This window comes from Anser anser (assembly GCF_964211835.1).
Source record: "Anser anser genome assembly, chromosome: 5".
NCBI lineage: Eukaryota > Metazoa > Chordata > Aves > Anseriformes > Anatidae > Anser > Anser anser.
The window spans coordinates 64832854-64846187 of NC_139725.1; the positions used below are offsets into that span (position 1 = coordinate 64832854).

General features: G+C 42.3%; 1 protein-coding gene across 9 annotated transcripts in view; it reads left to right on the top strand.

The window, feature by feature from the left end:
• Positions 1-13334, top strand: part of LOC310900771 (uncharacterized protein) — a 332787-nt gene that overhangs the window by 160051 nt on the left and 159402 nt on the right. The window lies entirely within an intron of this gene.

Consider the following 13334-nt stretch of genomic DNA (forward strand, 5'->3'; position numbering starts at 1 on the left):
GTGCCCTTATGAAGACAGCTACGGCAAGGAATGTGCCTTCTGGGTTCAGTAAAAGAGATGTTCTCTTCGTTTTCTTGCTGTCTGGCTTATCATCTGTTATTTATTTATTTATTTCCTTTCCTTAATGAAATAATATTGCAAGGTTTTAAAGGCAGACTGAAAGAAACCTGTCCTTTCCTTGGACAGGTTTATTCTTTTTCAAAATATAGGAAGCAAAGAATAAAGAAAAACAGAGATCTGTTTCAAAGCTTTTTGCCGAAATTTCCAACCACCGGTGTCAAGTCTAATACATTGCAGCTGATCTCAAACCTTCTAAAATAAACTCCTCTCCTGTTTGGAGCATCTTAATTAATAACTCTGAAACTCTGCCTATTAAAAGAAATCCATTTACTTGAAGAACGAGAATTACACTCTTGACATATTTTCCCTGCAAATCAATTTGCATTTACTTGCTTTGCTACCACGGACTTGGATAAAACAATTGTACTTTTAAAACTCTGGCAGAAGGCAACTTTCAATGGAAATTTCTTTTGCAAACATTTTATTCTGACAGCTTTATTAGGCTATGAATAGGAACTTGAGGCAGAATTTAGCGTATTGATAGATTTTAAGATACTGCATGAGCAGAGCCTGCTGAAAGCAATTTCATAAGTCAGTCACAATACCCATTAGTTTACAAATATACCGAAAGTAACTTTTGCCTTCGCTCCACTTTAGATCAGCTCTTTCCCACCTGTATAAAACACTACCTTGTCACTTCAGAGTGAAGGTCAAGCATTTAGACCATAAAAGCTAGCAAGTGAAATGTGGCAGTGGGAAGCTGCAAACCCAACTTTCAAACACACCTTCTTCGTACACACTCACAACATGGCCTCTGCGTCGATCATCATAAATCCCTCTCCAAAAAGCAATACAGAAACCATTTCTGAAGGCCTCATTTGTGTACAGCTCTGGTGCTGGTGTTTGCAATACCACGAGCTGCAGCAACAGTTAAAACCCCACTGTTGTAAGTCAAAGCCCCACAGACTGGGAGCAGCAGCGCTGTTGCTGTTACTAAATGCCCAGAAAATCCTGGCCATCCATGGCCGTCCTTGGCCGTCCTGGCCAATCCAGTCATATTTTGGCCGTCCTTTCCCAGGACTAATTTGGTCGCACATCTGTGTTTCTTGCCGTTTACGCTTCATCACCGTGTAAGGGTGGATTTCTTTCCTCTCAGGAGCCCTCCTGGTGAACCTGCTTCTTTGTCCCTTCAGTCCCGATGTGTCCGTGTGCTGAATGTGGCCGTTCTGACGCCTTTCTTTTTCTGAGACTCTTGTTATTTTAAAGCCTTTTACTTTCCATTTAACTCAAACCTAGGTTGTCACAAGTAATCACATTATTATTGTTTTTTGGAAGCTCTTACAAGTTTTTTGACATTTATAATGTTTGAAAGCAAAGTGGATGTCAATAACGTAGTGAACTTCATCTTCTCTGGGTTTTCAGTCTGCTTCACACCTTTGCCTGATGGTAGGTAGTGGCTATTTCAAAGCATACAGGTTTGTTCCTGATGCACCTTTTCCTACCTGGTACACCAAACTGTCAGAAAGCATCACCCTCTACAAATATCCATTTGTTTCCATTTTCCAGAGCTGATAATGACAGACAGGGACAGTTTTTCTGGGAAGGAATGAAAAGGTTGTTTTCTGGTCAAACCTAGGTGGAAGAGAAATGGAGGTGAGGAAAGGAGAGAAAGCAAATGAGAAAAAGCTTGGAGCTCACTGACTCTTGATTTTGAGTTCTTTAATCCCCTCCTCCTTTTGGCAAACACATGCAAAACACCTTGATTCTGCTCTCCATTAAGGAAAAAAAAAAAAAAGAAAGAAATGGTGGGAGAGTAGCATTTTTAGGAAAAAAAAAAGTTTTTGCTTTCTGGCCAGTGCTTTATAAAGAGCTCTAAGTAATACATTTCTTGGTTGAAAGGCGTTTGCAACCCGGGAGCTAAAAATGATTAGCAGTCAATTCCTGTTTTCATGTCAATATTATAGCTGTAGTGGCACGGTCAGGTGCAGCGTCATGGCTTTCCATGATAACATGAAAGAAAAAAATCATTTTCATACAAATTTCCATCAGTACCCTTTGTATTTGCTGCTGAGCGTGACCATTTCCTATGATATACTAATAATTTCCTCCCAGCTGCCACTGTAAATATGCCTGTTGGTGAGGTGTTCTGTTTTTTCCATGCATATTTATTATAAATTAAGTGCTAAATTTCATAGCATTAGCTCAGGGATGGATTTAAAGAGCAGAAAAATGCAACTAAGCTTTTGTTTTATGGGTTACAGTTTTTATAATATACTTTCTTCAAGGAAGAATGAACATGCTTTCCTCATTGACATAACTCTTTGAAAGCTAATATTTTTACTAGTGTTCGCAGAGTGCTGTAAATTAATTTAAAATACCTTTTAAGGATGTAATAACACAATGAATAAGAGAAGTGGAGAGGAAAAAGTGCAGTAGGAAAATCAAATGAAAATAATCAAAGCTGATCATGCCAGTGAGTTTTCAAACTTCATATAATGATGAACTTTACGAAGGCAACAGGAATGAATAAAACCCAACTCATTTACTCCAGCCTAAAGATCTGATTCCTTTTTATCTTTAATTGTCTCTGGTGGCTTTCGTTACATCCTGTCTTATCTATCTTAAGAGTTGCCACTTGGCTTAAATCTGTAATCTTTGCTTTCTCTACGGTTGGTGAAGAGACCTTGACATCTGTGAAGAACAGCTTGTTGGGTGTGAGCTGTGTGTCTCATACAGGTGAGGTGCTTGCAGGATGGATGGAGGCTGCTGAGGAACTGGCACAAAATAGATAATTGATTTGGAAAGTGAACCTTGAGGGGAAGAGATTTGAATAGGACCTGGCCTCGTGGTTGATCTTTTCCACTGATTTCCTGGATTGTCTCAGTGCCAAAAGAAAATGTCCCTTCTACAGCGACCTCCAAGTCCCAACAGACGAGGGAAGGGCTCTCTCCTCCACTGCAGAAATGTGGCAATGAGACACATGTAGATGAATATCTCTGGCACAGACATTCTAGTTTCAGTGTCCCCAGCCTCTGTATTACCGGTATTATGCTCATGTTCTTCCTTTTGCCTTCCTTTTCCATCTGTCCTTGGCCGTGTTTGTCTTTGCTCCCCAATGTCTGGGATGTGACTCAGTAGGCATCTTCCAAAGGGGCAAAAGGACAATTCCTGCTCACTGCCTGGCCCAGGAGTCTTCAAGCCCCATCCTGGATTTTCAAGGTGAGCAGGTTTTTCCTAACACATCTCCTCCAAATGAGAGCGTTTGACCCAGGATCCTGTAGTAAACCTGCCTTCAGAGTACTTGTGGTGTGGTGTTGGCTCTGACGTGGGCAATAGCTCCAGCTGAGGGCCTTGAGGTGGTAACTGCATTTGATTCGTAAGGACCGAAGACTTTGATTATGCTGCTTGCTGACCTTCCTTTACTGCCTCATCCAAGCCCAGGGCATGTCATTCTCAGGTCGCACTGTCTGCTCTCATATCCGTGTCCCTTTCCAGTGCTGTGGGAGAAATAACGAGGAAAAAAATAGAAGAATTGCAAAGTAGCTCATAGTCTGGTCAGCACTGCTGACCCCCGTGTCTGGCTGTGTCTCTGACTTCCAGCTTTGCAGTCTAGAAGCTAATGAACAGCAGTCAGCCAACCCAAGTGAGTTGTCTTCAACTCCTCTGCTCCAATACAGTCTAAGCCAACCCTCTATCTTTCCATCCCTGTCTTCATGTAGTCCTCTGTTAAGGGCTGGGCCTCGTGAAATTTAACTTCATTTAACTTTTAAGGAAACATGTCACATCTGGCAGCCGGAAAGTGGAGGAATAACTCGATATCCATCCTTATAGGGCTGTCTGCAGAAAAGTAAATATCAAGATAGAGCAGGTGGTGTTCGAGGACCAACAAATCTTCCCACTGGTGTGAATATTCAGACAGCCTGTTGCCAGCTCAGTCCCGCGAGCATGTAAGGCGATGTGCATACTTCCCTCAAGCTCATTTTCACAGAACAAACCAGGTGTGGTAGAAGTAGGGTATTCTCACTGCTAAACAGAATTGCTTTTAAAATTGCCCAATAACCATAAAACCAACCAATGGAAATGTCCCAAGTATCCTAATCTCTCACGAATTCAGTGAGAACAGCATTACATCAAATTTGTATCTACTGCCAGTACATCTGTAGTCCAGTAATGGTTAAGTAGATGAGCATCAACTAGTAATGAAGAGCACTTGGAAGTTCACAAGTCTGATTATAGAAATAGCTTGTATGACAGGACATGGGTGCCGAACTGTAAAACTGGCCTTAAATTATTGCAAGGAAAGCCTTTTCTTTTCTATTTTTTTTTCACCTACAGATACCCAGTTCAGTTAAGGGAATAATTGTTTTTCACACATTTTAAGTTTTAAGGTGAGAAGAATCCATAGTGATTATCCAGTCCTGACCTTGTGTGTAAGATGTTGCAGAATTTTGCCTCTTGCTTCTGTGCTTTTTATTTCACAGGTGTATAAAAGTCCTCATTCACCTAAGGCAGTGAGTCCCTTTATAATCTCATTTTTTACAGAGATCTCCAGATCCATCCAGGAACTGTACAGTATTTTAGCAAGTGTGTCCTTCTGACTATTGTTAATATAATACCTTGGGGTATAGAAATCTAATTTATGTCTAGTCTTCCTATGTGCTATAATGATGCAAATGCAAAATTACACTGTTGGCAGACTCACACAGCTTAGATCTGGTGAGAGGATTCTGGTGCTAGTGGCTGCTGGCCTGCCATGGGCCATTTTACTCCATTTTTGCTCTTGGTGAGACTCATGCCAGGCCTGCAGGAAGGTGCACAGTAGGATGGAGATGCCTTTACTCCTCCCTGTCCCTGTGGTACTAGCTCTCATTTTCCAACTGAACTGGTGACTTCTCCATGGAACCTTGCCTCGTTTCAGTCTCCAGCCTTTCATCCCAGTTCCTCCTTTCTCAGCCGGGCTGGAGGAACACTTAACCATTCAATAGCTCCTTGCCTCTCAACCTGTCTCTGCTGATGTGAGCCAGCAAAGCTCCCTGCAAGGAATCTTGTTTCCAGCCCATGGAATCTTTTTAAATTTTTTTTTGTGCACGTTTTCCAATTTTTTTTAGCTGTCTCTTAGAAATGTAAATGCTGGAACTATGCTCAGTACGCCTGCGCAGTTTCCCCAGTGCTCTATGGAGGAACCAGGTTATCTGTTCTTGCTTTCTGCAAGCCTACCTTTGTACCCAACAATTGCATTAGCTGCTTTAGTCTCAGTAGCATATAGCAAAGTTATGCTGAATTGCTATTTTCTGCTATAAACCCATCACAATTTCCAGTCATTGGTTTCCAAAGCATGGTCCCTATTTCACAGGTCTGACCAGATTTCTTTGTCTCAGATATACGACCCTGAACAAGACTCTAATTAAAATTCACTGCTTAAGTGGTCCTACCTTATTCAAATCCTTTGCTCTCTGTAAATACCTGGTCCTCAGCATTCTTTTCCATTCTGCTGAACTTGGTTATCTGCAAATTTCCTCAGCACATTCCCTCGTGGTAATGAGTACCAGCCTGTGATGCAGCTGTTCCTACGTGCACTCTCTGTGAACTTTACAGACATCGGAAGGGGCTCACATTTTGGGAACAGCAGACAGGATGGGTCAGAAAGTCATTTCCCTGACCATCACCATGGTCCTCAAATCATACCCACTGCTTGCATGTTGTTGTTTGCTTATGAATGTATTTTTTTTCCTTGGTGCTACCATTGTTCTTGCAATGGAAGTCTTTTGCACACAACTGCCCATTTATCATATGTCTTTCTTATCTATCACCAAGTCTTGTAGTTTCCTATCTTAAGTGGTTTATCTGTCCATTCCAGAATCACTTCTTTGAACCTCTCTCTCTCTCTCAAAAAAAAAAAAAAAAAAAAAAAGTTAAAACCCATTGGTTCAGATAAAGACAGTTTAACAGGACAGAAAAAAAAAGAGATGACAATAATACTAATAATAACAAAACACACCTAACAAGTGATTCACAGCACCACAGCCCACCACCCACCAACCCATGCCCAGCCAGACCTTGAGCAGTGGCAGCCCCGCACGGCCAAGTCCCCCAGTTTTATGGCTCTGCATGATGCCGCATGGCATGGGATGTCCCTGTCCCGGTTCTGTCCCCTCCCAGCTCGCTGTGCACCCCCAGCTCCTCGCTGGCAGGGCAGCACGAGAAGCCCCAAGTCCCTGACCTAGTGTAAGCACTGCTCTGCAACAGCTGAACCATCGGTGTGCTACCAACGTTATTCTCATCCTGAATCCCAAACACAGCAGCACGCCAGGCACTATGAAGAAAATTAACTCTGTCCCCACTGAAACCAGGACACCTGGGCACAGGTAACCACAGGAGTTTATAACATTTCAGAAATAACCTCATTATCTTTCATGACTTTTCCTGCAAATATTGTAGCAGAATATCAGCCTGTGTCTGTTACAAAAATCTAGCTGTATTGCTTCCATGCAAATACCTTTATTCACTAAATTTATAAGCTCATAAAAGAATGAAATCAGATTTGTCTGACATGACTTATTTTTCATAAAACTCTGTTGACTGGAATTAATTATATCCCTATCTTTTAATCCTTATTGATTTCCAAATCAGCTTCCTCATTATTTTGCCTGGGACTGAGGGCAGATTAATCAGCCTGTACGTTGCTTGTTTCATCACAATTGCATTTTGAATGTTAACACCAAATTCAGACTTCTCCAGTTCTGGAACTTCTTGTGTGTTTTCATACTTATTAAGACTTGATAGCAGTTGGGAAGAGATTTGTCTCAAGTAACTTCTTCAGTGTTCTTGACTGAAATTCATCTGGGTTTGACTGATTAATTAGATGTTCCCCAGTTGAGTTATTTATTTATTTGTGTATTTTATTTTAAATTAGGCTCGTGAATGTCCTGGAAGGTGCGGGCACTGCCGGCAGTTCCCCCCGTCGCTTTCCCTTCCTTTCCCTGTTGAATAACACAGCCGTACCGTGCAGTTAGGGGGCTGCTGAGTGGGTGGGGAAATCTTACTCAGATCATTTGATAAATAGTGATTATTGATAATAACGCATAATTGCTTGTTAATTTTAGTGCTTTGTCTATCTGCATGTGTAGGGTTCCAACGCTGGCAACTTTGTGTTTTATGTAAGTAGGTCGATCCTTTTCTTTCTCCTACCATGTAATTATAAGAAGAACATTAAAATAGATATAAATTTAGCAAAGGTCGCATTTTACTTTTATTCATTGTTATTTCTGCTTTGATAAATTTGCAACTTGTACTGTTTATGTGTCATTGAATACAATGGCAGTGACCTACTATTGTAGTTGAAAGTTCATTAGTTCTGGTAGATTAGACAGTATTAATTAACTAAGATTAAACATTCTTTTAAACCATCATAAACTGCCATCTCAGTGTGGCAGCTTATTAAAGAACATTTTCTGGTTGTTTGTAAAACCATACTGAAGTGACAATGTAATTATATTTGTTCCATCAAACAGAAAGGTCAGTTGACAAGGCTGATGCTTCCTAGTTAATTACAAGTGGGTGATTTCATTGATTAAAAATATGAGCTTGTTAAACCTTTGCATAGAGCTAAGAGATATATTAGGGACCCAGGGGAGGGAGAAGCGGGGATGATGGGGGAAAGATAATTTGAAATGTTATTTCCACTCCCTCCTGTTCAGAGGCTTGGCATGAGCTGAGCTCACAGCGCTGATAATCCTCTGAATGGTGGGGTCGTGGCTTTTAGGGTGCAGCTTCGTGCTGGGTGAGGGGGGCTGATGTCCCCCGTCCCTCCCCAAGCACCGTTGCATCGCTTGAATTGTGACAAGCGTGTCTCAGCAAAAGGCAGGACTGTGAGATAAAGGGTCGGCTGGGTGTGGGAGCGCAGGGCTCTGCACAGAGGTGCAATGGCAGTGGGGCCAATTTGGGGGAATTTGGGGGTGTAATCCTAATTTCAAGCAATACCATCAGCACACGTAACATGGTGTGGTGTGTCATGCTGCTTAAGAAAAGTCTCTGAGATCTACTCGTATCTCCTTTGTCTCTGGCATTCTGTGAAAGGTTGATATTCCACTGCTGTACTGTAAAATAGGAATTCCCCTCTGGTTGAACTGATGTTGGCTGAATTGTTGTTGGCTGAGTCTTCGTGAATGGAAAATTGAGTTTGGGATTAGATATTCTCAACTCTTTTGTTCTTCATTGGAAAAGCTCATCCTCTTTAATATTCATCAGCTTATTTTTATGTGATTTAATTTCATTTTTTTTAGAAACTTAAAATTACTCCCTGAAAAGTTTAGGGAAAATCATGTTCTGGTGTTTTCTTTCTTTTTGCTTGTTTGTTTTTATTTGTTGCCAAGCCTTTCTGTGAAAGTTTTATGCTGTGGTAACTATAAGGGATTCAAATGTAACAAGGACCCATCAGAGGCCCCACCTCTGGCTTTCTAGGACAGAGCTGATGTCAATCCAAATTGGATCCAAATTGTCAGTTGGACAGATCTAACTAAAGGTCAATGATGCCCTTAAAAAAAAAAAAAGAGAGAGAGAAAAAAAAGAGAGAGACCAGTTATTCAGTTATTGTTACTCTATAATGTTCTTTTTTGAGATCCATTTCTAAATAAATTCAATTAGACAGGTTTTCACACATCTATCTTCTTTTAAAAATACATGTAGAAAGCACACAGCATCCAAAAAACAAAGCAAGAGGCAGATCAAACAGTGTGTTTGCAGTGAGAAAAGCTATGGTGCTGGTGTGGTGAATGGTGACAAATGCTGGGGCCGATCTTCAGAGCCACAGATCAGGCAGGCCTCAGAGAAGCTCAGGTTAATGCATTTTATTTCTGTCCATCAAGGATAACTGTAGAGAAAATCCCCACATTTGTAGCTAGATGGAGAAATATATACATATATATATATATATATGTTTGCATTTCTTGAGCTAATTTTGGGGCAGATTCTTTGGGACGAGGATTTTTGCATTGCTGGGCTGCCATGGTCACTCCTAGCTGGGAGCACCAACCAGGGATGTGAGAAAAAAGTCACAAAAAGGTTTACTTTCGTCCCCTCTCCTACAAAGCTCAATGAAAATGGACATGCAGAAGCAACATCACAGATCCTTGTTTGACCTGGGGGAGGTCCATGTGATGTGCCCCTGGCTCTGCAGCCATCCATCTGGGCACACCAGGTTGGAAGGGGCAGAAGGTTACTCTGGCAGATGGCAAGAACTTTTTTTGTTCCTTCTCCTGCACACAATATTTTTGCAGGATGAAGGACTTTGCTAACTGAGGGGCAAAGCAGGCAGGATAAACAAGCACAGGCAATGAGAACTGAGCAGAGGGTTTCCAGTAATTCTTGGCAAACAGGAAAATAAAGATGTTCCTTTTCTCTTCCCAACACCCAGATCCTCTGAGGTTAAATGTGCTGCTTAGAGCAAGCACAGAGACTATTTAAAATTCACCCTGGAAATGCAAGAGGGGCCATGTGGTGACAATGTCAAAGTGAGCATGCCTTGTGCAGGGCAAGTCAACCATGAGAACGCGAGCCCTGTTCCAGGCGAAGAAGGCATGGGGCCACAGAAATGATAGGAAGAGAGAGAAGGCATCGGGACCAAAAAGCTCTTGTCAACCAGCTCAAGCACTGCGTGAGGAAGGAAAAACACTGGAACCTTAGCATCTTCCAGCCGTGGCAGCCAGCAACCCTGTTAGAAAGACCATCCTTCCTCTGGGTTTGATGCTGTGAGACTTGATGGTCAAAACTGGAAGCCTGTCCTGCCAAGGGCTGCTCTTCAGCTTGGTTTGGATGCCTGCCCAATTAGATATTTCCTTGTAAGAGGCTGATCAATAAAACATCACGTTGACTTCCAGCACTGACCAGCTTTCTGAGGCTGAGATATTTTTGATAGAAAGATCCCATATTACATCATTAAGAAAGCAAATCAATGTCGGAAACGTGCTGGGAATTGACTCTTTAGGAATTTCTGTCTTCGGTGTGTCACTGCTAAGGTCAGTCATTTGTCGGTTTGCAGCCTGATAGCGAGGCTCCACTCTTTCTCCCTTGTTTTAATGCGTCTTATTTTGTGAGCTACCACCTAAGATGAATGTGGAGATATGAGTCACACAACCGTAACTGCATGGCTGGATCGTGCAATGCATGTGCTGCATATTTCTCCATCTCCCCATAGAACAGAAGTAGCCTGCCTTCCCCAGAGAGGTTTACTAATCTATCACTGACCTCCCAGATAGGCAGTTCTCTTTTATCTTCAGCATGTGCCCTCAAATCCGTTTCCTTTGAAAACCACTCAGATGAGTGCTGCGTTGCAATAATAGCCCCTTAACAAATGGTAAAAGAGGGTACAGGGCTTACAACAGATGCTCGTGTCAAGCTCACTCTGCCTGCAGGTCACATTTTGCTGCTAGTGTGGAGGTTTACAGACCCATTAGCCCTAAAGGGAGTCGCACAATTAAGTGCTCCATAGCTCCTTGGAAATTCACTCCTGGAAGCATCTCACCTTCCCTCGTCTGGCTGGAGACGGCATGCCTTAACCTGGTAACATCTTGGGGAGCGAGAAACTGATTCTTTTGCAGGTCTGCATAGAAGACTCCAGTTTCTCACCAATGTTCTGCCTTTCACCCCAAATCCTCTCTCGAAACCGGTCACCAAGACCAGTTGTTCTCTTTCGTGTGAGACCTTAATCAAGTGCAGGGTGGGAGTACACGAGGCAAGGTCAGGAGAAAACACTTAGCAGAACACGGAGCCATTTCTGTTTTCCAACTCCTGTCGCAGTGGCACACGGTCCTTTGGGAGCGGTTGCCAGAGGCTGTAGCGCAGCGCAGGTAGCGTTGTGCTCAGTGCATGAGAACTGCCTGCAGCTTCCGTGTTATTCCCACTCGCTGGTGCTGAGGGTCATCTCATCCAACGTGAAAGCACATTCAAAAATACCTTGATATGGAACGAGGCTTAAACTTTTTCATGAGAAATGCTTGTTGCCTCTGCTGAGGTCTCAGGCAGACTTTCCCACTCTCATGCCACTGCCATAAAATAAAGTGGCACAGGAGAGATTCTGTTATACATTAAACACCCCGGTGAAAGCAGTATTTATTGACCTGTGTTTTGAGATACTAAAATGCATGAAAAAGAGAAGATTTACAGAGCTTGCTATGCTGGCCTGTCCTTACAGACACTCATTAAAGATCTTTCCTTCCCAGGGCGTGATTCTCCTGCCATCTCTCAAACCTTTCCTTCCTTCTTCTTTCTAAATCCAAGAATATTTATTTCCAACCCCCTCCCCCCGAACTCTAAAATCCTCCAGGTTTAGGAGTTTTTATTCCCACAGATTTGTGGACTTTGACATCAAAAAGCTGCAGTCTAGATCAGGAAGACCTGGTCCTGCAGCACGGGATCTTCCCCCTCCCTTTGGTCCACGGTGCAATCCATCTCCCAGGGTGAGGACCGATGACAGTTCCCAGCTCTCTGTCACTTGATCTTTGCCATGTTCATGCCTCGATTCCCCACCCAGTGGGTCCGTCACTGTTTTATTGTCCAACATTTGGCTATGTATGAGATTCAGACAAAATCTTGTGGGCTGTTGTTGGCCTCAAGATCTGAAATTAAAATATAAATGTGATACTCATCTTGCTGTACCCTATAGTTTTAGATATATTTGACCCAGTCTTTGGGCATATAGGTAGAGCAGATGATCTACCCAGATCATCCCATCCAGTCCTATTTTTCTGTTATTTCTTTAACGCATCCAGAATAAAATGCTTCATGTCTGTAGCATTTGCATATTGGGGCTTGATTAACATTTGTACATACCTACAGTACAGATTTACTTCTGTTCCTACAGATTTATAGGGGAGCTGCCTTGTCTTACGTGGTATTTCCATGTACTTCAAGCCTGGGTGACAGAATGTCTGTTGTTTTTTTTTCAGCTAAATGTTGAATAAAGGATTACATTTGATTAGTCCATGACACCTTCTGAACAGCATTTCCCCTCACTCCCTTTGTTCTTTCTGATGACTTCACTTTGATTTACATAGCAAATGAAAAAGTAATAAATCCCAGCTGCTGTTAGCTTGAGCTTTGGCATATGAGAAGCATGACAATTATGTTATGGAAAATTCTGTTTCACCATCTTCAACATTTAAATTTAGGGGAATTCTCATGCTATCTCTTACTTTTGTGCGATCAGATCAAATTTTCAAAGATACATAAAGATCAAGGTTTGCCTGTTAGTCTTTGCTTTACCAATTAGTCTGGCATTATCCAAATACAGTCCCAGGTCTTTGCAGTCCCAGGTCTTTCTTGTGTAGCGACAGAGGTGCCCTGGGAAGGAGGTGTGGAGTGGGAAGGAGAAAACCCCTCACCCAGAAATCAGTGCTGAGGCTTGTGGAGTGAGCCCATGTGGTTGCATAGGCTTTGTAAAATAAGTACCTGTTTTTCTTCATGTCACAAGGTCACAAGTCCTGGAGTCAAGGGAGTATAGAAGAATCTCAACCTTCTCCTTCTTGTCCTTGTCCTTCTCCTTCTTCTTCTCCTCCTTCTCCTTCTTTTCTTCTTCTTCTCCTTCTTCTCCTTTTTTTTTTTTTTTTTAAGTAAGCTGATATAGTTTTTCAGGATATTTGGGGCTTATGTATAATGGAAATATAAGGACAGTGTAACATTATCTGGCCTTGATAAGAGCGAGTATTTTCTGCTGCTCGATGCAGTGGGCTGTGGGATTGTGCATTAAACGCAGCGGGACAGAGATATCAGTCAGAAAAGGTTGTAGATGGATGGTCAAAATGCCAGTCATGCAGTTGGGAGCTTGGGGATTTTCTAAACTCACACATTTAGAGAAATAAAAAATCAGTTTAAATTTTAAAATTCAGAGATAAAAAAATACACCAAAAAATCAATAATCTTTTGTTTAAAAAAAATGCATCCTCTGGGATATTTGAGACTGAATTCTCTTAACCTAGTCAGGGTAACTGCTTTGGTACAAGAGGGTATGCTAAAACAATCTCGAATGAAAGCCACATAAATATACCTGTCATGTGGCTGCCCAAATGCCCATGGTGAGAGCCTTTCAGCTCCTGTAAATCAAAGCAGCCACATCAAAAGCAGGCAGCTCAGCAGAACCGAAGCCCACGAACCCCAGGGTCTCGCTCTGAATGTTTTGCGGTGGGCAGAGAGCAGGAGCAGCCTTCCTGCCGGGGAGGAGAGGTGCGATGGCCAAGCTGCTCTGACACGCACCCGAGGCTGCCGATGGGCAAAGCCACCCA